At 45.0% G+C, this 25179-nt stretch overlaps 11 non-coding genes across 11 annotated transcripts; all 11 read left to right on the top strand.

Moving 5' to 3' along the window:
• The first annotated feature begins 2415 nt into the window (after positions 1 to 2415).
• trnaf-gaa lies at positions 2416 to 2488 on the top strand. The gene has a single exon. It is a non-coding gene; the product is annotated as a tRNA-Phe (tRNA).
• An 878-nt stretch (positions 2489 to 3366) lies between these two features.
• trnai-aau lies at positions 3367 to 3440 on the top strand. Its single transcript has one exon. It is a non-coding gene; the product is annotated as a tRNA-Ile (tRNA).
• An 82-nt stretch (positions 3441 to 3522) lies between these two features.
• Positions 3523 to 3596, top strand: trnaf-gaa. The gene has a single exon. It is a non-coding gene; the product is annotated as a tRNA-Phe (tRNA).
• Positions 3597 to 4475: 879 nt separating this feature from the next.
• Positions 4476 to 4549, top strand: trnai-aau. Its single transcript has one exon. It is a non-coding gene; the product is annotated as a tRNA-Ile (tRNA).
• An 82-nt stretch (positions 4550 to 4631) lies between these two features.
• trnaf-gaa lies at positions 4632 to 4704 on the top strand. Its single transcript has one exon. It is a non-coding gene; the product is annotated as a tRNA-Phe (tRNA).
• Positions 4705 to 5576: 872 nt separating this feature from the next.
• On the top strand, positions 5577 to 5650 carry trnai-aau. Its single transcript has one exon. It is a non-coding gene; the product is annotated as a tRNA-Ile (tRNA).
• Positions 5651 to 5732: 82 nt separating this feature from the next.
• Positions 5733 to 5805, top strand: trnaf-gaa. The gene has a single exon. It is a non-coding gene; the product is annotated as a tRNA-Phe (tRNA).
• A 445-nt stretch (positions 5806 to 6250) lies between these two features.
• trnai-aau lies at positions 6251 to 6324 on the top strand. Its single transcript has one exon. It is a non-coding gene; the product is annotated as a tRNA-Ile (tRNA).
• An 82-nt stretch (positions 6325 to 6406) lies between these two features.
• Positions 6407 to 6479, top strand: trnaf-gaa. Its single transcript has one exon. It is a non-coding gene; the product is annotated as a tRNA-Phe (tRNA).
• A 256-nt stretch (positions 6480 to 6735) lies between these two features.
• Positions 6736 to 6807, top strand: trnaa-ugc. Its single transcript has one exon. It is a non-coding gene; the product is annotated as a tRNA-Ala (tRNA).
• A 455-nt stretch (positions 6808 to 7262) lies between these two features.
• On the top strand, positions 7263 to 7334 carry trnat-cgu. Its single transcript has one exon. It is a non-coding gene; the product is annotated as a tRNA-Thr (tRNA).
• Positions 7335 to 25179: the final 17845 nt, after the last annotated feature.

Below are 25179 nucleotides of genomic sequence, written 5' to 3'. Positions count from 1 at the left end.
GATGGTGTCTAGGCCTCAACTGTTTTTGAGTTATGGCCATTTATCTGGGATTAAAGGTCCAAAATGAAAATAGAGAAATTATTTTTCCACTTCACGTCAAAGTCAAATCCCAATAAAAAAAGAACCAGCCATTTATCTATTCATTTAAGAAAATCGGCAGATTGGTGATGTTCATGGATAGGTGTTTTTTTTTTTTCCACAGATGTTGCAGGGTGTTCTTAATTTTTTAAAGTGTGCATTAATTTCTGTGATTTTCTATGATTTTCTGAAATAACACACACTCACTAAACCCTCCGTAAATAACTCAGTTCTTAACGTAAAGACTTAAAACTCAGAATTCTGTAAAGGCATACCCCAATCAGGATATGAGTTTATTTATAGCTTCCTGTGCCAACCGGAAGTGCCTTAAATGGTGTCACAGTGGCAGTTTCCAAGGGTTAAAAAGGTCAGATCTTTTCAAAACTTCATATGTGTGATTAAGCAACCCCCATAAACTGTAAGTCAGTCATTTCTCCCAACAGATGTCAAAGAAAAGCTCTCTCTCACATACACACACACAGAAACACACACACAGCAAGGATGGAGTGACAAAGTGCGGTGCTTAAAGACACACAAAGCCTACAATGGCATTTACATATTCTCTAGGCCGTGCCGAGTTCAACAAGATGCCCCGCTTGACCGTAGCTCGCTCGGTCTAAGCACAGCGACCATTAGAAAAGTAGGCCCAAAATGAAGGCTGGCCCTCAATGTCATTTGCTTTTGGGTGACAGTGAGAGAACCGTTAAGGTGAGAAGCACAAATTGACCTCAGGAACGTACCTGAGGTCCTCCCGATCCGTGCAAGCCTAACCTTGACCGTGTGGCATTAACCCATACCAGTTAAAAGAAGGTGTTTACATCAAACAGTTTGCATTGACTTCTCTCCCCATAGGAATACATTGCCTGCACCTCTAAATTCAACCTGAACCCTATGTGGGTTATGAATGCCTTATGAACCTGTCGTCTATGACAGTCCATCAGACCACTATGAGGTCTACCTGTGTCGATTCTAAGCTTCCTGGAGCAACCGGAAGTGGTTAAATTGACCCAAAAGGTGTTTTGATGTACATAACCTTCAAAGGTGAAAATGACTACATTCAACCCTTTGTAGATCGTAGATCAGTCCATTCTTAACTTAAAGACTTAAAACTCAGGATTCTGTAAGTGGCTATGTGAATCAAGACATGTGTTTACTTATAGCTTCCTGTGCCAACCGGAAGTGCCTTTAATTGGGTCACACTGTCTGTTTTGAAGGGTTAAAAAAGTCACATCCTTCCTAAACTTCATATGTGTGACTAGGTAACCTCATGAACTGTAAATCAGTCATTTCTCCCAACAGATGTCAAAGAAAAGCTCTCACACGCACACACAGCAAGGATGGAGTTAAAAAGTGCGGTGCTCAAAGACACAGAGAGCAGGCAACGGCATAAACATAATCTCTAGGCCGTGCCGAGTTCAACGAGATATCCCGCTTGACCGTAGCTCGCTCGGTCTAAGCACAGCGACCATTAGAAAAGTAGGCCCAAAATGAAGCCTGCCCCACAACGTCATTTGCTTTTGGGTGACAGTGAGAGAACCGTTAGGGTGAGAAGCACAATTCGACCTCAGGTATGTTCCTAAGGTCCTTCCGATCTGTGCAAGCCTAACATTGACCGTGTGGCATTAACCCTTAATAGTTAAAAGAAGGTGTTTACTTCAAAGAGTTTGCATTGACTTCTCTCCCCATAGGAATACATTACATGTTAGTTTGCGCTCCAGCACCTGCAGAGGCTCGGTGCATCTCAACAATTGTGCTCTGTAGCCAGCGGCCGGTTAGCTCAGTTGGTTAGAGTGTGTGATACGCTGCTCTCTGAAAGTAAGTAATGTCTTGCTTTTTCATCTGACATTTTGACATCAGTGTTACATTAAAGTTGTCATTGTCATGATAGTTTCTTGTCATTGTTTACATGACAGTAGGTTGTCGTAAGACAAGGCTGCATGAAGTGTGAACTGGAGTTTTCTTGGATCCATAAAAAAATGTGTTTTTGGAGAATGTGGGCATCGATCCCACTACCTCATGCGTGCAAAGCATTTGAGCTACTTCCCAGCCGTTTGGAATTTCCGCAAGAAGCAACCAAGAGGGACCAGTCTTGTCAGGCTATGCTGTTGGTGGACTTGTTTGTTGACGTGCCAGCACTTGCAGAGGCTCGGTGTATTTCAACAATTGAGCAAAATAGGAAGTGGCCGGTTAGCTCAGTTGGTTAGAGTGTGGTGCTAATAACTCCAGGGTCATGGGTTCTATCCCCATACTTGCTATCATGTACATTTTTAGTGTCAAAATTATGAGTCACATGCATGTGAATTGTCAAGGGTGCCACAGAATTATGTTGAGTGAATTGCCAGGATAGCTCAGTTGGGAGAGCGTTAGACTGAAAAGCTAAAGGTCCCTGGTTCGATCCCGGGTTTCGGCATCTGTATTTGTTCTTTCTTTATGCTCTGGCTTCAAGGAAACTTTCCACAGCTTTGTTTGTGGGCCTCAATGGTGTGTGCTACGCTGCTCCTCTGAAAGTAAGTAATGTCTTGCTTTTTCATCTGACATTTTGACATCAGTGTTACATTAAAGTTGCTTGTCATTGCTACATGACAGTAGGTTGTCGTAAGACAAGGCTGCATGAAGTGTGAACTGCAGCTTTCTTGGATCCACAAAAAAATGTGTTTTTGGGGAATGCGGGCATCGATCCCACTACCTATAGCATGCTAAGCAAACACAATACCAATTGATCAAATTCCCCAGCTGTTTGGAATTGCCACAAGGAGCAACCAAGAGTGTCCAGTCTTGTCAGGCTATGCTGTTGGTGGACTTGTTAGTTTGTGCTCCAGCACTTGCAGAGGCTCGGTGCATCTCAACAATTGTGCTCTGTAGCCAGCGGCTGGTTAGCTCAGTTGGTTAGAGTGTGTGATACGCTGCTCTCTGAAAGTAAGTAATGTCTTTCTTTTTCATCTGACATTGTGACATCAGTGTTACATGAGAGTTTCTTGTCATTGTTACATGACAGTTTCTTGTCATTGTTTACATGACGTAGGTTGTCGTAAGACAAGGCTGCATGAAGTGTGAACTGGAGTTTTCTTGGATCCATAAAACAATGTGCTTTTGGAGAATGTGGGCATCGATCCCACTACCTCACGCGTGCAAAGCATTTGAGCTAATTCCCCAGCCGTTTGGAATTTCCGCAAGAAGCAACCAAGAGGGTCCAGTCTTGTCAGGCTATGCTGTTGGTGGACTTGTTTGTTGACGTGCCAGCACTTGCAGAGGCTCGGTGCATTTCAACAATTGAGCAAAATAGCAAATGGCTGGTTAGCTCAGTTGGTTAGAGTGTGGTGCTAATAACGCTAAGGTCATGGGTTCGATCCCCATACTGGCTATTATGTACATTTTGAGTGTCAAAATTATGAGTCACATGCATGTAAATTGTCAAGGGTGCCACAGAATTATGTTGAGTGAATTGCCGGAATAGCTCAGTTGGGAGAGTGTTAGACTGAAGATCTAAAGGTCCCTGGTTCGATCCCGGGTTTTAAACATCTGTATTTGTTCTTTCTTTATGCTCTGGCTTCAAGGAAACTTTCCACAGCTTTGTTTGTGGGCCTCAATGGTGTGTGCTACGCTGCTCCTCTGAAAGTAAGTAATGTCTTGCTTTTTCATCTGACATTTTGACATCAGTGTTACATTAAAGTTGCTTGTCATTGCTACATGACAGTAGGTTGTCGTAAGACAAGGCTGCATGAAGTGTGAACTGCAGCTTTCTTGGATCCACAAAAAAAATATGTTTTTGGGGAATGCGGGCATCGATCCCACTACCTATAGCATGCTAAGCAAACACAATACCAATTGATCAAATTCCCCAGCTGTTTGGAATTGCCACAAGGAGCAACCAAGAGTGTCCAGTCTTGTCAGGCTATGCTGTTGGTGGACTTGTTAGTTTGTGCTCCAGCACTTGCAGAGGCTCGGTGCATCTCAACAATTGTGCTCTGTAGCCAGCGGCCGGTTAGCTCAGTTGGTTAGAGTGTGTGATACGCTGCTCTCTGAAAGTAAGTAATGTCTTTCTTTTTCATCTGACATTGTGACATCAGTGTTACATGAGAGTTTCTTGTCATTGTTACATGACAGTTTCTTGTCATTGTTTACATGACGTAGGTTGTCGTAAGACAAGGCTGCATGAAGTGTGAACTGGAGTTTTCTTGGATCCATAAAACAAAGTGCTTTTGGAGAATGTGGTCATCGATCCCACTACCTCACGCGTGCAAAGCATTTGAGCTAATTCCCCAGCCGTTTGGAATTTCCGCAAGAAGCAACCAAGAGGGTCCAGTCTTGTCAGGCTATGCTGTTGGTGGACTTGTTTGTTGACGTGCCAGCACTTGCAGAGGCTCGGTGCATTTCAACAATTGAGCAAAATAGCAAATGGCCGGTTAGCTCAGTTGGTTAGAGTGTGGTGCTAATAATGCTAAGGTCATGGGTTCGATCCCCATACTGGCTATTATGTACATTTTGAGTGTCAAAATTATGAGTCACATGCATGTAAATTGTCAAGGGTGCCACAGAATTATGTTGAGTGAATTACCGGAATATCTCAGTTGGGAGAGTGTTAGACTGAAGATCTAAAGGTCTCTGGTTCGATCCCGGGTTGCGGTATTTGTTCTTTCTTTATGCTCTGGCTTCAAGGAAACTTTCCACAGCTTTGTTTGTGGGCCTCAATGGTGTGTGCTACGCTGCTCCTCTGAAAGTAAGTAATGTCTTGCTTTTTCATCTGACATTTTGACATCAGTGTTACATTAAAGTTGCTTGTCATTGCTACATGACAGTAGGTTGTCGTAAGACAAGGCTGCATGAAGTGTGAACTGCAGCTTTCTTGAATCCACAAAAAAAATATGTTTTTGGGGAATGCGGGCATCGATCCCACTACCTATAGCATGCTAAGCAAACACAATACCAATTGATCAAATTCCCCAGCTGTTTGGAATTGCCACAAGGAGCAACCAAGAGTGTCCAGTCTTGTCAGGCTATGCTGTTGGTGGACTTGTTAGTTTGTGCTCCAGCACTTGCAGAGGCTCGGTGCATCTCAACAATTGTGCTCTGTAGCCAGCGGCTGGTTAGCTCAGTTGGTTAGAGTGTGTGATACGCTGCTCTCTGAAAGTAAGTAATGTCTTTCTTTTTCATCTGACATTGTGACATCAGTGTTACATGAGAGTTTCTTGTCATTGTTACATGACAGTTTCTTGTCATTGTTTACATGACAGTAGGTTGTCGTAAGACAAGGCTGCATGAAGTGAACTGGAGTTTTCTTGGATCCATATAACATTGTGCTTTTGGAGAATGTGGGCATCGATCCCACTACCTCACGCGTGCAAAGCATTTGAGCTAATTCCCCAGCAGTTTGGAATTTCCGCAAGAAGCAACCAAGAGGGTCCAGTCTTGTCAGGCTATGCTGTTGGTGGACTTGTTTGTTGACGTGCCAGCACTTGCAGAGGCTCGGTGCATTTCAACAATTGAGCAAAATAGCAAATGGCCGGTTAGCTCAGTTGGTTAGAGTGTGGTGCTAATAACGCCAAGGTCATGGGTTCGATCCCCATACTGGCTATCATGTACATTTTGAGTGTCAAAATTATGAGTCACATGCATGTGAATTGTCAAGGGTGCCACAGAATTATGTTAAGTGAATTGCTGGAATAGCTAAGTTGGGAGAGCGTTAGACTGAAGATCTAAAGGTCCCTGGTTCGATCCCGGGTTTCGGCATCTGTATTTGTTGTTTCTTTATGCTCTGGCTTCAAGGAAACTTTCCATAGCTTTGTTTGTGGGCCTCAATGGTGTGTGCTACGCTGCTCCTCTGAAAGTAAGTAATGTCTTGCTTTTTCATCTGACATTTTGACATCAGTGTTACATTAAAGTTGCTTGTCATTGCTACATGACAGTAGGTTGTTGTAAGACAAGGCTGCATGAAGTGTGAACTGGAGTTTTCTTGCATCCATAAAACAATGTGCTTTTGGAGAATGTGGGCATCGATCCCACTACCTCACGCGTGCAAAGCATTTGAGCTAATTCCCCAGCCGTTTGGAATTTCCGCAAGAAGCAACCAAGAGGGTCCAGTCTTGTCAGGCTATGCTGTTGTTGGACTTGTTTGTTGAAGTGCCAGCACTTGCAGAGGCTTGGTGCATTTCAACAATTGAGTAAAATAGAAAATGGCCGGTTAGCTCAGTTGGTTAGAGTGTGATGCTAATAACTCCAAGGTCATGGGTTCGATCCCCATACTGGCTATTATGTACATTTTGAGTGTCAAAATTATGAGTCACATGCATGTGAATTGTCAAGGGTGCCACAGAATTATGTTGAGTGAATTGCCGGAATAGCTAAGTTGGGAGAGCGTTAGACTGAAGATCTAAAGGTCCCTGGTTCGAACCCGGTTTTTGGCATCTGTATTTCTTCTTTCTTTATGCTCTGGCTTCAAGGAAACTTTCCATAGCTTTGTTTGTGGGCCTCAATGGTGTGTGCTACGCTGCTCCTCTGAAAGTAAGTAATGTCTTGCTTTTTCATCTGACATATTGACATCAGTGTTACATTAAAGTTGCTTGTCATTGCTACATGACAGTAGGTTGTCGTAAGACAAGGCTGCATGAAGTGTGAACTGGAGTTTTCTTGCATCCATAAAACAATGTGCTTTTGGAGAAAGGGGGTGTAGCTCAGTGGTAGAGTGCATGCTTTGCATGTATGAGGTCCTGGGTTCAATCCCCAGCTTCTCCATGTTTTTTTGCAAAGACTCAACTTCTACTTTCCAGAATGTTGAAATTCTAAGCAGGAAACAGAGATGTGCTAAATAATTTGGTCTTTTAATCTGAAGAACATGCGTTCAATCCCTGTTAGTACATTTATAGAACAGAAGTGGCATGGTTGCCAACTTTTATGGCATCATTTTCAAAAACTGAAGTTCATGTTTTCGATCCCTGTCCGTACCTGTTTTAAGAATTGCTGCTATCATTTCATTGTAGTTTCAATGGAGTGGTGTATATATAAAGTACAGTGTATTGATATTGCGTTTTATCTGCAAATTAAATGGGATGGAAGCTCAGAGGGGAGTGCATGCTATATATGTATGAGGTCCTTTCTCCACTGAGTTTGTGTGCCAAATTCACATTAGCACAACTACTATTTTCCAGAATGTTGATATATATATATATATATATATTGCAGTATAGGGTGGCATGTTGGCCAAGTGGTAAGGCGTCGGTCTCGTAAACCGAAGACCATGGGTTCAAATCCCATCCGTGCCTTTATAGAAAATGCTTCAAATTCCATGGAAAGATTCCATTTACATTAATTGGAGGACTTTGTAGAAGAATCATGTTGTATCAATATTTGAACACAACTATTATATTAAGGGGAAGTAGAGCCAGTTGGCCCCGCCCCGAACAAAATAGCAATCATATTGCTATTGGACAAAACATCACGATTCACGACGGGGCCTTATCTCGAAAACTGAAAATATTTAGAAGCCGAAACTCGGTGAGCGTAGGGGCGGCATAATGGGCAGTTGGCCCCGAACAAGATGGCGTCTAGGCCTCAACGGTTTTTGAGTTATGGCCATTTATCTGGGATTAAAGGTCCAAAATGAAAATAGAGAAATTATTTTTCCACTTCACGTCAAAGTCAAGGAGCCTCCGGTGTCAATAAAAAAAGAACCAGCCATTTATCTATCTTCATTTAAGAGAAATCATACAACGACAGATTGGTGATGTTCATGGATAGGTGTTTTTTTTCCAACGGTTACAGATCCAGTTGCAGGGTGTTCTTACGAATCTTTTTAAAGTGAGCTGCGGAGCTCTGCGAGATTTCTTTGATTTTTCTATGATTTTCTGAAATAACACACACTCACTAAACCCTCCGTAAATAACTCCGTTCTTAACGTAAAGACTTAAAACTCAGAATTCTGTAAAAGCATACCCCAATCAGGATATGAGTTTATTTATAGCTTCCTGTGCCAACCGGAAGTGCCTTAAATGGTGTCACAGTGGCAGTTTCCAAGGGTTAAAAAGGTCAGATCTTTTCAAAACTTCATATGTGTGATTAAGCAACCCCCATAAACTGTAAGTCAGTCATTTCTCCCAACAGATGTCAAAGAAAAGCTCTCTCTCACACACACACACACAGAAACACACACAGCAAGGATGGAGTGACAAAGTTTCTGTCCGATAGCTCATTCAAGGACCCCATAGCAAGGCATGGAAAAAAGTGGATTTTCAGCACCAATTAGGGTTTTACTCGGGCACCGAAGGACCTATCGAGCCGCATCTCGGGATTCGGGGTCGCCTCACATAGGCCTTCACATACCTTAAGGGAAGATTTCGGCAGTACCTGTATGGTTAGTGAGAAAGTCCATATTGCAAATGTACGGTCCCTTACTAGACGTCCGAAATCGTTTGTAAAATTCGAGGACGGCGTCGGGCCGAGCGGCAGGGCCGGACCTACCAGGAAGTCATCAAATGAACTTTGTCGGACATTCATTTTCCGTTTTACAAAAATAATAAGATTTAGGTCATTTTTCCGATGTCCCGGAAATTCCCACAAGAGGGCATAAGCAATCATATTGCTATTGGACAAAACATCACGATTCACGACGGGGCCTTATCTCGAAAACTGAAAATATTTAGAAGCCGAAACTCGGTGAGCGTAGGGGCGGCATAATGGGCAGTTGGCCCCGAACAAGATGGCGTCTAGGCCTCAACGGTTTTTGAGTTATGGCCATTTATCTGGGATTAAAGGTCCAAAATGAAAATAGAGAAATTATTTTTCCACTTCACGTCAAAGTCAAGGAGCCTCCGGTGTCAATAAAAAAAGAACCAGCCATTTATCTATCGTCATTTAAGAGAAATCGTACAACGACACCTTGGTGATGTTCACGGATAGGTGTTTTTTTTTCAACGGTTACATATCCAGTTGCAGGGTGTTCTTACGAATCTTTTTAAAGTGTGCTGCGGAGCTCTGCGAGATTTCTGTGATTTTCTATGATTTTCTGAAATAACACACACTCACTAAACCCTCCGTAAATAACTCAGTTCTTAACGTAAAGACTTAAAACTCAGGATTCTGTAAAGGCATACCCCAATCATAATATGAGTTTATTTATAGCTTCCTGTGCCAACCGGAAGTGCCTTTAATGGTGTCACAGTGGCAGTTTCCAAGGGTTCAAAAGGTCAGATCTTTTCAAAACTTCATATGTGTGACTAAGTAACCATCATGAACTGTAAATCAGTCATTTCTCCCAACAGATGTCAAAGAAAATCTCTCACACGCACACACAGCAAGGATGGAGTGAAAAGTGCGGTTCTCAAAGACACAGAGAGCAGGCAATGCCATAAACATAATAATCTCTAGGTCGTGCCGAGTTCAACGAGATATCCCGCTTGACCGTAGCTCGCTCGGTCTAAGCGCAGCGACCATTAGAAAATTAGGCCCAAAATGAAGCCTGCCCCACAACGTCATTTGCTTTTGGGTGACAGTGAGAGAACCGTTAGGGTGAGAAGCACAATTCGACCTCAGGTACGTTCCTAAGGTCCTTCCGATCCGTGCAAGCCTAACGTTGACCGTGTGGCATTAACCCTTAATAGTTAAAAGAAAGTGTTTACTTCAAAGAGTTTGCATTGACTTCTCTCCCCATAGGAATACATTGCCTGCACCCCTAAATTCAACCTGAAGTCTATATGGGTAATGAATGTCGTATGAACCTGTCTTTGGTAACAGTCCATCAGGCCAGTATGAGGTCTACCTGTGTTGATTCTAAGCTTCCTGGACCAACCGGAAGTGGTTAAAATCACCCTAAAAGTGTTTTTCCATTACCTGCCTGCAGTTTGATAGACATAGTGCATTCAACCCTGTGTAAATCAGTCAATTCTTAACGTAAGGACTTAACCTCAGGATTCTGTAAAAGCATAGCCCAGTGAGGATATGTGTTGACTTATAGCTTCCTGTGCCAACCGGAAGTGCCTTAATTGGTGTCTCAGGGGCTGTTTCGAGGGGTTAAAAAAGTCAGATCTGTCCAAAACTTCATATGTGTGATTAGGCAACCCCCATGAACTGTAAATCAGTCATTTTTCCCATAAAATTTCAAAGGAAAACTAAATCACACAGACACACAACTTGGAAGGAGGGACGTATTGGGGTTTGTAGAGACAGACAGTGCCTCCAATAGTTAGCTTTGTTCGAGCTAAAAAGAACCGTCAGACCTAGAGTTCCGAAACTTTAGAAACCTGTTCTAGACCTCGGGTCGATAGTGCGTGGTGAGTTGGGTGGCTCTAGAAGGTTCTCGGACCGAGAAATAGCCTCGTACATTTGCAATGACTTCAATTCATTTTGACCATTACGAAAATGGCGACATTTAGAAAAGTCTCAGAGACACAAGACTAGGTGCATTGAAACCGGCTCGGCCCATAGAGACGGACCCCAACGTTTCGGTCCGATAGCTCATTCAAGGACCCCATAGCAAGGCATGGAAAAAAGTGGATTTTCAGCACCAATTAGGGTTTTACTCGGGCACCGAAGGACCTATCGAGCCGAAACTCGGGATTCGGGGTCGCCTCACATAGGCCTTCACATAATGTCCGACCTGGACCCGCAGCTAGAACGTAACTATGTGTTTTACGTTTTTATTATGTTTTAAACTAAAGGCGCTGTGAATTATGGGCCTGCTCTGACATATATGATAGTTGGCTTCTAAATGAGTTGGAAAAAGTGGGTTTGGTGTCAATTGGTATCAGTTTGGTGTCAAAATGACATCTAATTGACTGATGGACACTGACTTGCTAGTTGACTTTTGTACATTTGCAATATGTTTAAACGGAGAGGGACCATCACCAAAATGGCATTCTGAAATCAACACAAAAAATGGCATCACCATAGTCTCCAGACTGTGCCGAGTTCAACGAGACGCCCCGCTTGACCGTAGCTCGCTCTGAGTGCAGTGACCTTGAAAAAAGCAGAACCAAAATGAAGCCTGGCCCTCAATGTCATTTGCTTTTGGGTGACAGTGAGAGAACCGTTAGGGTGAGAAGCACAATTCGACCTCGGGTACGTTCCTAAGGTCCTCCCGATCCGTGCAAGCCTAACCTTGACCGTGTGGCATTAACCCTTAACAGTTAAAAGAAGGTGTTTACATCAAAGAGTTTGCATTGACTTCTCTCCCCATAGGAATACATTGCCTGCACCTCTAAATTCAACCTGAAGCCTATGTGGGTTATGAATGCCTTATGAACCTGTCTTCTATGACAGTCCATCAGACCACTATGAGGCCTACCTGTGTCGATTCTAAGCTTCCTGGAGCAACCGGAAGTGGTTAGATTGACCCAAAAGGAGTTTTGATGTACATAACCTTCAAAGGTGAAAATGACTGCATTCAACACTGTGTAGATCATAGATCAGTCAATTCTTAACTTAAAGACTTAAAACTCAGGATTCTGTAGGTGTTTATATCAATCAAGACATGTGTTTACTTATAGCTTCCTGTGCCAACCGGAAGTGCATTTAATTGGGTCACACTGTCTGTTTTGAAGGGTTAGAAAAGTCACATCTCTCCAAAACTTCATATGTGTGACCAGGTAACCCTCCTAAACTGTAAATCAGTCATTTCTCCCAGCAGATGTCAAAGAAAAGCTCTCACACGCACACACAGCAAGGATGGAGTGAAAAAGTGTGGTTCTCAAAGACACAGAGAGCAGGCAATGGCATAAACATAATCTCTAGGCCGTGCCGAGTTCAACGAGATATCCCGCTTGACCGTAGCTCGCTCGGTCTGAGGATTTCCTCAGCTCTCAGAGCGCAGCGACCATTAGAAAAGTAGGCCCAAAATGAAGCCTGCCCCACAACGTCATTTGCTTTAGGGTGACAGTGAGAGAACCGTTAGGGTGAGAAGCACAATTGGACCTCAGGTATGTTCCTAAGGTCCTTCCGATCCGTGCAAGCCTAACGTTGTCCGTGTGGCATTAACCCTTAATAGTTAAAAGAAGGTGTTTACTTCAAAGAGTTTGCATTGACTTCTCTCCCCATAGGAATACATTGCCTGCACCCCTAAATTCAACCTGAAGTCTATATGGGTTATGAATGCCGTATGAACCTGTCTTTGGTAACAGTCCATCAGGCCAGTATGAGGTCTACCTGTGTTGATTCTAAGCTTCCTGGACCAACCGGAAGTGGTTAAAATCACCCTAAAAGTGTTTTTCCATTACCTGCCTGCAGTTTGATAGACATAGTGCATTCAACCCTGTGTAAATCAGTCAATTCTTAACGTAAGGACTTAAAACTCAGGATTCTGTAAAAGCATAGCCCAGTGAGGATATGTGTTGACTTATAGCTTCCTGTGCCAACCGGAAGTGCCTTAATTGGTGTCTCAGGGGCTGTTTCGAGGGGTTAAAAAAGTCAGATCTGTCCAAAACTTCATATGTGTGATTAGGCAACCCCCATGAACTGTAAATCAGTCATTTTTCCCATAAAATTTCAAAGGAAAACTAAATCACACAGACACACAACTTGGAAGGAGGGACGTATTGGGGTTTGTAGAGACAGACAGTGCCTCCAATAGTTAGCTTTGTTCGAGCTAAAAGAACCGTCAGACCTAGAGTTCCGAAACTTTAGAAACCTGTTCTAGACCTCGGGTCGATAGTGCGTGGTGAGTTAGGTGGCTCTAGAAGGTTCTCGGACCGAGAAATAGCCTCGTACATTTGCAATGACTTCAATTCATTTTGACCATTACGAAAATGGCGACATTTAGAAAAGTCTCAGAGACACAAGACTAGGTGCATTGAAACCGGCTCGGCCCATAGAGACGGACCCCAACGTTTCGGTCCGATAGCTCATTCAAGGACCCCATAGCAAGGCATGGAAAAAAGTGGATTTTCAGCACCAATTAGGGTTTTACTCGGGCACCGAAGGACCTATCGAGCCGAAACTCGGGATTCGGGGTCGCCTCACATAGGCCTTCACATAATGTCCGACCTGGACCCGCAGCTAGAACGTAACTATGTGTTTTACGTTTTTATTATGTTTTAAACTAAAGGCGCTGTGAATTATGGGCCTGCTCTGACATATATGATAGTTGGCTTCTAAATGAGTTGGAAAAAGTGGGTTTGGTGTCAATTGGTATCAGTTTGGTGTCAAAATGACATCTAATTGACTGATGGACACTGACTTGCTAGTTGACTTTTGTACATTTGCAATATGTTTAAACGGAGAGGGACCATCACCAAAATGGCATTCTGAAATCAACACAAAAAATGGCATCACCATAGTCTCCAGACTGTGCCGAGTTCAACGAGACGCCCGCTTGACCGTAGCTCGCTCTGAGTGCAGTGACCTTGAAAAAAAGCAGAACCAAAATGAAGCCTGGCCCTCAATGTCATTTGCTTTTGGGTGACAGTGAGAGAACCGTTAGGGTGAGAAGCACAATTCGACCTCGGGTACGTTCCTAAGGTCCTCCCGATCCGTGCAAGCCTAACCTTGACCGTGTGGCATTAACCCTTAACAGTTAAAAGAAGGTGTTTACATCAAAGAGTTTGCATTGACTTCTCTCCCCATAGGAATACATTGCCTGCACCTCTAAATTCAACCTGAAGCCTATGTGGGTTATGAATGCCTTATGAACCTGTCTTCTATGACAGTCCATCAGACCACTATGAGGCCTACCTGTGTCGATTCTAAGCTTCCTGGAGCAACCGGAAGTGGTTAGATTGACCCAAAAGGAGTTTTGATGTACATAACCTTCAAAGGTGAAAATGACTGCATTCAACACTGTGTAGATCATAGATCAGTCAATTCTTAACTTAAAGACTTAAAACTCAGGATTCTGTAGGTGTTTATGTCAATCAAGACATGTGTTTACTTATAGCTTCCTGTGCCAACCGGAAGTGCCTTTAATTGGGTCACACTGTCTGTTTTGAAGGGTTAGAAAAGTCACATCTCTCCAAAACTTCATATGTGTGACCAGGTAACCCTCCTGAACTGTAAATCAGTCATTTCTCCCAGCAGATGTCAAAGAAAAGCTCTCACACGCACACACAGCAAGGATGGAGTGAAAAAGTGTGGTTCTCAAAGACACAGAGAGCAGGCAATGGCATAAACATAATCTCTAGGCCGTGCCGAGTTCAACGAGATATCCCGCTTGACCGTAACTCGCTCGGTCTGAGCGCAGCGACCATTAGAAAAGTAGGCCCAAAATGAAGCCTGCCCCACAACGTCATTTGCTTTAGGGTGACAGTGAGAGAACCGTTAGCGTGAGAAGCACAATTGGACCTCAGGTATGTTCCTAAGGTCCTTCCGATCTGTGCAAGCCTAACGTTGTCCGTGTGGCATTAACCCTTAATAGTTAAAAGAAGGTGTTTACTTCAAAGAGTTTGCATTGACTTCTCTCCCCATAGGAATACATTGCCTGCACCCCTAAATTCAACCTGAAGTCTATATGGGTTATGAATGCCGTATGAACCTGTCTTTGGTAACAGTCCATCAGGCCAGTATGAGGTCTACCTGTGTTGATTCTAAGCTTCCTGGACCAACCGGAAGTGGTTAAAATCACCCTAAAAGTGTTTTTCCATTACCTGCCTGCAGTTTGATAGACATAGTGCATTCAACCCTGTGTAAATCAGTCAATTCTTAACGTAAGGACTTAAAACTCAGGATTCTGTAAAAGCATAGCCCAGTGAGGATATGTGTTGACTTATAGCTTCCTGTGCCAACCGGAAGTGCCTTAATTGGTGTCTCAGGGGCTGTTTCGAGGGGTTAAAAAAGTCAGATCTGTCCAAAACTTCATATGTGTGATTAGGCAACCCCCATGAACTGTAAATCAGTCATTTTTCCCATAAAATTTCAAAGGAAAACTAAATCACACAGACACACAACTTGGAAGGAGGGACGTATTGGGGTTTGTAGAGACAGACAGTGCCTCCAATAGTTAGCTTTGTTCGAGCTAAAAAGAACCGTCAGACCTAGAGTTCAAACTTTAGAAACCTGTTCTAGACCTCGGGTCGATAGTGCGTGGTGAGTTAGGTGGCTCTAGAAGGTTCTCGGACCGAGAAATAGCCTCGTACATTTGCAATGACTTCAATTCATTTTGACCATTACGAAAATGGCGACATTTAGAAAAGTCTCAGAGACACAAGACTAGGTGCATTGAAACCGGCTCGGCCCATAGAGACGGACCCCAACGTTTCGGTCCGATAGCTCATTCAAGGACCCCATAGCAAGGCATGGAAAAAGTGGATTTTCAGCACCAATTAGGGTTTTACTCGGGCACCGAAGGACCTATTGAGCCGAAACTCGGGATTCGGGGTCGCCTCACATAGGCCTTCACATAATGTCCGACCTGGACCCGCAGCTAGAACGTAACTATGTGTTTTACGTTTTTATTATGTTTTAAACTAAAGGCGCTGTGAATTATGGGCCTGCTCTGACATATATGATAGTTGGCTTCTAAATGAGTTGGAAAAAGTGGGTTTGGTGTCAATTGGTATCAGTTTGGTGTCAAAATGACATCTAATTGACTGATGGACACTGACTTGCTAGTTGACTTTTGTACATTTGCAATATGTTTAAACGGAGAGGGACCATCACCAAAATGGCATTCTGAAATCAACACAAAAAATGGCATCACCATAGTCTCCAGACTGTGCCGAGTTCAACGAGACACCCCGCTTGACCGTAGCTCGCTCTGAGTGCAGTGACCTTGAAAAAAGCAGAACCAAAATGAAGCCTGGCCCTCAATGTCATTTGCTTTTGGGTGACAGTGAGAGAACCGTTAGGGTGAGAAGCACAATTCGACCTCGGGTACGTTCCTAAGGTCCTCCCGATCCGTGCAAGCCTAACCTTGACCGTGTGGCATTAACCCTTAACAGTTAAAAGAAGGTGTTTACATCAAAGAGTTTGCATTGACTTCTCTCCCCATAGGAATACATTGCCTGCACCTCTAAATTCAACCTGAAGCCTATGTGGGTTATGAATGCCTTATGAACCTGTCTTCTATGACAGTCCATCAGACCACTATGAGGCCTACCTGTGTCGATTCTAAGCTTCCTGGAGCAACCGGAAGTGGTTAGATTGACCCAAAAGGAGTTTTGATGTACATAACCTTCAAAGGTGAAAATGACTGCATTCAACACTGTGTAGATCATAGATCAGTCAATTCTTAACTTAAAGACTTAAAACTCAGGATTCTGTAGGTGTTTATGTCAATCAAGACATGTGTTTACTTATAGCTTCCTGTGCCAACCGGAAGTGCCTTTAATTGGGTCACACTGTCTGTTTTGAAGGGTTAGAAAAGTCACATCTCTCCAAAACTTCATATGTGTGACCAGGTAACCCTCCTGAACTGTAAATCAGTCATTTCTCCCAGCAGATGTCAAAGAAAAGCTCTCACACGCACACACAGCAAGGATGGAGTGAAAAAGTGTGGTTCTCAAAGACACACAGAGCAGGCAATGGCATAAACATAATCTCTAGGCCGTGCCGAGTTCAACGAGATATCCCGCTTGACCGTAGCTCGCTCGGTCTGAGCGCAGCGACCATTAGAAAAGTAGGCCCAAAATGAAGCCTGCCCCACAACGTCATTTGCTTTAGGGTGACAGTGAGAGAACCGTTAGGGTGAGAAGCACAATTCGACCTCAGGTATGTTCCTAAGGTCCTTCCGATCCGTGCAAGCCTAACGTTGTCCGTGTGGCATTAACCCTTAATAGTTAAAAGAAGGTGTTTACTTCAAAGAGTTTGCATTGACTTCTCTCCCCATAGGAATACATTGCCTGCACCCCTAAATTCAACCTGAAGTCTATATGGGTTATGAATGCCGTATGAACCTGTCTTTGGTAACAGTCCATCAGGCCAGTATGAGGTCTACCTGTGTTGATTCTAAGCTTCCTGGACCAACCGGAAGTGGTTAAAATCACCCTAAAAGTGTTTTTCCATTACCTGCCTGCAGTTTGATAGACATAGTGCATTCAACCCTGTGTAAATCAGTCAATTCTTAACGTAAGGACTTAAAACTCAGCATTCTGTAAAAGCATAGCCCAGTGAGGATATGTGTTGACTTATAGCTTCCTGTGCCAACCGGAAGTGCCATAATTGGTGTCTCTTGGGCTGTTTCGAGGGGTTAAAAAAGTCAGATCTGTCCAAAACTTCATATGTGTGATTAGGCAACCCCCATGAACTGTAAATCAGTCATTTTTCCCATAAAATTTCAAAGGAAAACTAAATCACACAGACACACAACTTGGAAGGAGGGACGTATTGGGGTTTGTAGAGACAGACAGTGCCTCCAATAGTTAGCTTTGTTTGAGCTAAAAAAGAACCGTCAGACCTAGAGTTCCGAAACTTTAGAAACCTGTTCTAGACCTCGGGTCGATAGTGCGTGGTGAGTTACGTGGCTCTAGAAGGTTCTCGGACCGAGAAATAGCCTCGTACATTTGCAATGACTTCAATTCATTTTGACCATTACGAAAATGGCGACATTTAGAAAAGTCTCAGAGACACAAGACTAGGTGCATTGAAACCGGCTCGGCCCATAGAGACGGACCCCAACGTTTCGGTCCGATAGCTCATTCAAGGACCCCATAGCAAGGCATGGAAAAAAGTGGATTTTCAGCACCAATTAGGGTTTTACTCGGGCACCGAAGGACCTATCGAGCCGCATCTCGGGATTCGGGGTCGCCTCACATAGGCCTTCACATAATGTCCGACCTGGACCCGCAGCTAGAACGTAACTATGTGTTTTACGTTTTTATTATGTTTTAAACTAAAGGCGCTGTGAATTATGGGCCTGCTCTGACATATGTGATAGTTGGCTTCTAAATGAGTTGGAAAAAGTGGGTTTGGTGTCATGTTTTGCCTTAGATTGTCTTGTCATTATGCTTTCCCTTCTGTTCGTTTCCCCCTGCTGGTCTTATTAGGTTCGTTCCCTTTTTCTATCCCTCTCTCTCCCCCTCCCTCTCTCTCCTCTCTCTATCGTTCCGTTCCTGCTCCCAGCTGTTCCTATTCCCCTAATCATCATTTAGTCTTCCCACACCTGTTCCTTATCTTTTCCCCTGATTAGAGTCCCTATTTCTTCCCTTGTTTTCCGTTCCTGTCCTGTCGGATCGTTATCTATTGTTCACCGTGCTGTGTCTATGTATTGCCCTGTCGTGTCGTGTTTCCCTCAGATGCTGCGTGGTGAGCAGGTGTCTGAGTCTGCTACGTTCAAGTGCCTTCCCGAGGCAACCTGCAGTTCTTGATCAAGTCTCCTGTCTGTTCTCGTCATTACGAGTAGTATTATGCCTTTTGTTTGTTAAGTAACTTTTCTGGATTAAATACTCTGTTTTCGCCAAGTCGCTTTTGGGTCCTCATTCACCTGCATTACAGAAGGATCCGACCAAGGAATGGACCCAGCGACTACAGATGCTCGTAACACTGCCGTCGAGATCCAAGGAGCCATGCTCGGCAGACACGAGCAGGAATTGTCTGCTGCTCGCCATGCCATGGAGAACCTGGCCGCTCAGGTTTCCGACCTCTCTGGACAGTTCCAGAGTCTTCGTCTCGTGCCACCTGTTACTTCCTGGCCTGCCGAGCCTCCGGAACCTAGGGTTAATAACCCACCTTGCTACTCCGGGCAGCCCACGGAGTGCCGCTCCTTTCTCACCCAGTGTGATATTGTGTTCTCTCTCCAACCCAACACATACTCTAGCGAGAGAGCTCGGGTTGCTTACGTCATTTCACTCCTTACTGGCCGGGCTCGAGAGTGGGGCACAGCTATCTGGGAGGCAAGGGCTGATTGTTCTAACAATTACCAGAACTTTAAAGAGGAGATGATTCGGGTTTTTGACCGTTCAGTTTTTGGTACGGAGGCTTCTAGGGCCCTGGCTTCCCTATGCCAAGGTGATCGATCCATAACGGATTACTCTATAGAGTTTCGCACTCTTGCTGCCTCTAGTGACTGGAACGAGCCGGCGCTGCTCGCTCGTTTTCTGGAGGGACTCCACGCAGTGGTCAAAGATGAGATTCTCTCTCGGGAGGTTCCTTCCAGTGTGGACTCTTTGATTGCTCTCGCCATCCGCATAGAACGACGGGTAGATCTTCGTCACCAAGCTCGTGGAAGAGAGCTCGCGTCAACGGTGTTTCCCTGCTCCGCATCGCAACCATCTCCCTCCTCTGGCTCAGAGACTGAGCCCATGCAGCTGGGAGGTATTCGCATCTCGACCAAGGAGAGGGAACGGAGGATCACCAACCGCCTGTGCCTCTATTGCGGATTTGATGGACATTTTGTTAATTCATGTCCAGTAAAAGGCCAGAGCTCATCAGTAAGCGGAGGGCTACTGGTGAGCGCTACTACTCAGGTCTCTTCATCTAGATCATGTACTACTATGTCGGTCCATCTACGCTGGACCGGTTCGGGTGCTACATGCAGTGCCTTGATTGACTCTGGGGCTGAGGGTTGTTTCATGGACGAAGCATGGGTTCGGAAACATGACATTCCTTTCAGACAGTTAGACAAGCCTACGCCCATGTTTGCCTTAGATGGTAGTCATCTTCCCAGTATCAGATTTGAGACACTACCTTTAACTCTCACAGTATCTGGTAACCACATTGAGACTATTTCTTTTTTGATTTTCGTTCACCTTTTACACCTGTTGTTTTGGGTCATCCCTGGCTAGTATGTCATAATCCTTCTATTAATTGGTCTAGTAATTCTATCCTATCCTGGAACGTTTCTTGTCATGTGAAGTGTTTAATGTCTGCCATCCCTCCCATTTCTTCTGTCCCCACTTCTCAGGAGGAACCTGGCGATTTGACAGGAGTGCCGGAGGAATATCATGATCTGCGCACGGTCTTCAGTCGGTCCCGAGCCAACTCCCTTCCTCCTCACCGGTCGTATGATTGTAGTATTGATCTCCTTCCGGGGACCACTCCTCCTCGGGGTAGACTATACTCTCTGTCGGCTCCCGAACGTAAGGCTCTCGAGGATTATTTATCTGTGTCTCTTGGCGCCGGTACCATAGTGCCTTCTTCCTCTCCGGCCGGGGCGGGGTTCTTTTTGTTAAGAAGGACGGTACTCTGCGCCCCTGCGTGGATTATCGAGCTGAATGACATAACGGTTAAGAATCGTTATCCGCTTCCCCTATGTCATCAGCCTTGAGATTCTGCAGGGAGCCAGGTGCTACTAAGTTGGACCTTCGTAACGCTTACCATCTCGTGCGCATCAGAGAGGGGACGAGTGGAAAACGGCGTTTAACACTCCGTTAGGGCATTTTGAGTACCGGGTTCTGCCGTTTGGTCTCGCCAATGCGCCAGCTGTTTTTCAGGCATTAGTTAATGATGTTCTGAGAGACATGCTGAACATCTTTGTTTTTGTCTATCTTGACGATATCCTGATTTTTTCACCGTCACTCGAGATTCATGTTCAGCACGTTCGACGTGTTCTACAGCGCCTTTTAGAGAATTGTCTCTACGTTAAGGCTGAGAAGTGCTCTTTTCATGTCTCCTCCGTTACTTTTCTCGGTTCCGTTATTTCCGCTGAAGGCATTCAGATGGATTCCGCTAAGGTCAAGCTGTCAGTGATTGGCCCGTTCCAAGGTCACGTGTCGAGTTGCAGCGCTTTTTAGGTTTCGCTAATTTCTATCGGCGTTTCATTCGCAATTTCGGTCAAGTTGCTGCCCCTCTCACAGCTCTTACTTCTGTCAAGACGTGTTTTAAGTGGTCGGTTCCGCCCAGGGAGCTTTTGATCTTCTAAAAGAGCGTTTTACGTCCGCTCCTATCCTCGTTACTCCTGACGTCACTAGACAATTCATTGTCGAGGTTGGCCTTCAGAGGTAGGCGTGGGAGCCATTCTATCCCAGCGCTTCCAGTCTGACGATAAGGTTCATCCTTGCGCTTATTTTCTCATCGCCTGTCGCCATCTGAGCGCAACTATGATGTGGGTAACCGAGAACTGCTCGCCATCCGCTAGCCCTAGGCGAATGGCGACAGTGGTTGGAGGGCGACCGTTCCTTTTGTCGTTTGGACAGACCATAAGAACCTTGAGTACATCCGTTCTGCCAAACGACTTAATGCCCGTCAAGCTCGTTGGGCGTTGTTTTCGCTCGTTTCGAGTTTGTGATTTCTTACCGTCCGGGTAGCAAAAAACACCAAGCCTGATGCCTTATCCCGTCTGTTTAGTTCTTCTGTGGCTTCTACTGATCCCGAGGGGATTCTTCCTTATGGGCGTGTTGTCGGGTTGACAGTCTGGGAATTGAAAGACAGGTTAAGCAAGCACTCACGCACACTGCGTCGCCGCGCGCTTGTCTAGTAACCTCCTTTTCGTTCCTGTTTCCACTCGTCTGGCTGTTCTTCAGTGGGCTCACTCTGCCAAGTTAGCTGGTCATCCCGGTGTTCGAGGCACTCTTGCGTCTATTCGCCAGCGCTTTTGGTGGCCGACTCAGGAGCGTGACACGCGCCGTTTCGTGGCTGCTTGTTCGGACTGCGCGCAGACTAAGTCGGGTAACTCTCCTCCTGCCGGTCGTCTCAGACCGCTCCCATTCCTTCTCGACCATGGTCTCACATCGCCTAGACTTCATTACCGGTCTGCCTTTGTCTGCGGGGAAGACTGTGATTCTTACGGTTGTCGATAGGTTCTCTAAGGCGGCACATTTCATTCCCCTCGCTAAACTTCCTTCCGCTAAGGAGACGGCACAAATCATTATCGAGAATGTGTTCAGAATTCATGGCCTTCCGTTAGACGCCGTTTCAGACAGAGGCCCGCAATTCACGTCACAGTTTTGGAGGGAGTTCTGTCGTTTGATTGGTGCGTCCGTCAGTCTCTCTTCCGGGTTTCATCCCCAGTCTAACGGTCAAGCAGAGGGCCAATCAGACGATTGGTCGCATACTACGCAGCCTTTCTTTCAGAAACCCTGCGTCTTGGGCAGAACAGCTCCCCTGGGCAGAATACGCTCACAACTCGCTTCCCTTCGTCTGCTACCGGGTTATCTCCGTTTCAGAGTAGTCTGGGTTACCAGCCTCCTCTGTTCTCATCCCAGCTTGCCCGAGTCAGCGTTCCCTCCGCTCAAGCGTTTGTCCAACGTTGTGGCGCACCTGGAGAGGTGAGGTCTGCACTTTGCCGTTACAGGGCACAGACTGTGAGAGCCGCCAATAAACGCAGGATTAAGAGTCCAAGGTATTGTTGCGGCCAGAGAGTGTGGCTTTCCACTCGCAACCTTCCTCTTACGACAGCTTCTCGTAAGTTGACTCCGCGGTTCATTGGTCCGTTCCGTGTCTCCCAGGTCGTCAATCCTGTCGCTGTGCGACTGCTTCTTCCGCGACATCTTCGTCGCGTCCATCCTGTCTTCCATGTCTCCTGTGTCAAGCCCTTTCTTATTTCACCCCCGTTCGTCTTCCCTCCCCCTCCCGTCCTTGTCGACGCACCTATTTACAAGGTACATAAGATCATGGACATGCGTTCTCGGGGACAGGGTCACCAATACTTAGTGGATTGGGAGGGTTACGGTCCTGAGGAGAGGGAGTTGGGTTCCGTCTCGGGGCGTGCTGGACCGTTCACTCATTGATGATTTCCTCCGTTGCCGCCAGGATTCCTCCTCGAGTGCGCCAGGAGGCGCTCGGTGGTGGGGGTACTGTCATGTTTTGTCATTAATTATCATGTCTTGTCCCTGTGCTTCCCCTTCTATTCGTTTCCCTCTGCTGGTCTTATTAGGTTCTTTCCCTCTTTCTATCCCTCTCTCTCCCCCTCCCTCTCTCACTCTCTCGCTCTCTCTTCTCTCTATCGTTCTGTTTGGTTCAAGTGCCTTCCCGAGGCAACCTGCTGTTCAAGATCGAGTCTCCAGTCGGTTCTCGTCATTTCGAGTGAAAGTTGTGTTTTTTGATTGTATGTTACGTTACTGGATTAAAGACTCTGTTTTCGCCAAGTCGCTTTTGGGTCCTCATTCACCTGCATGACAGGCTTAGTATGGAGCGGGAGGAGTGTCACCCCTTCTCTATTGGCGCTGTGATTTTGTCGCCTGTCAATCTGGAGATGTCACTTTATTGTAACAATCCTATAATACATAGCACAGTCCGAATCTGGAAGCAAATTAAAGTCCACTTTGAGCTCAGACCAATGTCATTCATGCTCCCTATCGCCAGGAATCCCTCCTTTTCCCCTTCTAACCTTGATAACACCTTTGAGCGATGGGGAGAGTTGGGGATAAGCACCATAGGGGATTTATACATAGAAGGGACCTTTGCTTCCTTTGAGCTGCTGAGGGAAACTTATAATCTTCCCAGAAGTAATTTTTTCAGATACCTACAAATTAGAGACTACGTTAGAAAACACCTCCCAACATTTAAGAATGCTAAACCTTCCATGTTTGACGGATGCATAAAAATATGCCCCACCTCAGATAAACTGATATCGCGTCTATATGATGCTTTTCAATCTGTTAGCACACCTTCTACTGATGCCATCAAGGCAAAATGGGAGGAAGAACTAGGGACTGACATCTCAGTGGCAGACTGGGAAGAGAGCTTGGAGTATATCCACACATGCTCCATTAATTCCAGACATCGTCTCATACAATTCAAGGTATTACACAGATTACACTATTCCAAAACTAAACTGCATAGGATATTTCCTGATACATCCCCTACATGTGATAAATGTCAGGCCATGCAGGGTACACTACTCCACTGCTTTGCCCTATGCTCTAGCTTGCATGGTTATTGGTGTGGAATTTTTAGGATCCTCTCTGAAGTTTTGGAGACTTCAATAGATCCAGACCCGCTTCTGATAATCCTGGGAGTATCTGAGTCCCTAAACAGATTAACCAACCCCCAAAAACAACTAATCTCGTATGGTCTCATCTCGGCAAAAAAACTAATCTTGTTGTTTTGGAAAAGGAGGGAAGCGCCCTCTACCAAATTATGGCTCAGTGAATTGGCAAACACTGTACACTTAGAAAGAATTAGATATATTCTGAACAATAAATTATCAACATTTGATAAAATCTGGCAGCCTTTCCTCTCCTACTTGGACAAGTCGGCGCTGTGAATTTGTACTTATTAACGCACTCTCAATGGTAAATTTTTTATCTACCTTTGGGCAGCGTGTGCTGGCCCTACCACCCGAGCAGTTGGGAGGGGGGGGGGGGAATAAGGGATGGGGGATAGGGGGGGACATCTTCCCTCTTTCTTTCTACGTGTCCTTGTTTTGTATGTCGTGTTCTGTATTATTTGTTCTGCACCCAGAACTCTGGGTCTTGTTGTTCCTGTGTGCTCTTTTATGTTTAGATAAGAATTCTATACCTGTCATGTATACCTATACACCATTCTTGTGTGTGTTTAATAAAAATATTTGAAACAAAAAAAAACTCAGATGGTAAACCATCAATGCCAGGGGCTCGGCCTGTTGAGAGCTGCATAACTGCTGTGGACAGCTCTTGCAGTGTAATGTCAGAGTCCAATGCGACTCTCTACTCCCGTCCGAATTGAGGAAGGCCGTGTAACAACTGTTCAGTACACAGAGAGTCACATTCCTCCACCTTATAGAGGGTCGAGTAGAAACCCACGGCATGTTGACACATTTCACTGTCATCCGTGGTCACCTTCCCATCAGGGAGACGAAGGCAGACCATCTGTTTACATTGCAATATCGACTGTCCTAGTTTTTTTAAGCGCTAGAAGCATCCATATCCCACCACATACCCCAGTCAACCTCACTTTTCTGTTTTATTACTTCTAATACCCAAGCCCTCTTATTCCTGTCCCTTCCCCCATTAATACTGAGAGAACCTCCCCTTGGTACCTCCATGTAGAAAAGAGAAAAGAAAAGCAGAAGAAACCACAGAGAAACCAAGGAGAAAACATACACCCTATGAAGCATGATCATCATCATTATTTTAATTTTCTCTCAACCTGACCATGTTTCCCACCACCTTTTGCTGCTGCAACAGCAGTAACAAATGTCCTCAAGGGAAACCACTTCTTCTCACTCTATTGGTCTAACCCCACAGTCTTCTGTAACACCACAGCAGACCTCACAAACTTATCAACATCAAAATAATCTGCCAATTTGACAGATTTCCCAAAAGTCTGATCCAGAAACCCATTTACCTCCTCCAGATCATAAACTGAGTCCTCACCAGCTGCTATCATATC

This window comes from Oncorhynchus gorbuscha, linkage group LG02, assembly GCF_021184085.1.
Source record: "Oncorhynchus gorbuscha isolate QuinsamMale2020 ecotype Even-year linkage group LG02, OgorEven_v1.0, whole genome shotgun sequence".
NCBI lineage: Eukaryota > Metazoa > Chordata > Actinopteri > Salmoniformes > Salmonidae > Oncorhynchus > Oncorhynchus gorbuscha.
The sequence above is the reverse complement of the archived record's forward strand: the minus strand, read 5'-3'. Positions and strand labels throughout refer to the sequence as shown.